Source organism: Leptinotarsa decemlineata, unplaced genomic scaffold (genome assembly GCF_025532065.1).
Source record: "Leptinotarsa decemlineata unplaced genomic scaffold, Ldec_3_MD MMD2_tig00026342_RagTag_RagTag, whole genome shotgun sequence".
Classification (NCBI taxonomy): domain Eukaryota; kingdom Metazoa; phylum Arthropoda; class Insecta; order Coleoptera; family Chrysomelidae; genus Leptinotarsa; species Leptinotarsa decemlineata.
In genome coordinates this window covers 214,692-215,025 of record NW_027412695.1, presented here as the reverse complement: position 1 = coordinate 215,025, position 334 = coordinate 214,692, and positions in this window count along the sequence as shown.

Sequence of the window (334 nt, the reverse complement as noted above, 5' to 3'; positions counted from 1 at the left end):
TCATGAACGGAAAGTGTGGTGAAAATATAAAAGTATCGGAAAGTGTGGTGAAAATATAAAAGTATCGGAAAGTGTAGTGAAAACATAAATATAACGGAAAGTGTAATGAAAGTTTACCTCTGCCTTCTGGGTGCGAGCAGAATTTCGGAAGCGTGAAGAAAAAATTTCAGATGGAAACTTTGGCGAAAATAATCGTGAACGGAAAGTGTGGTGAAAATATAAAAGTATCGGAAAGTGTAGTGAAAACATAAATATAACGGAAAGTGTAATGAAAGTTTACCTCTGCCTTCCGCGAACAAGCAGAATATCGGAAGCGTGAAATAAAAATTTGAAA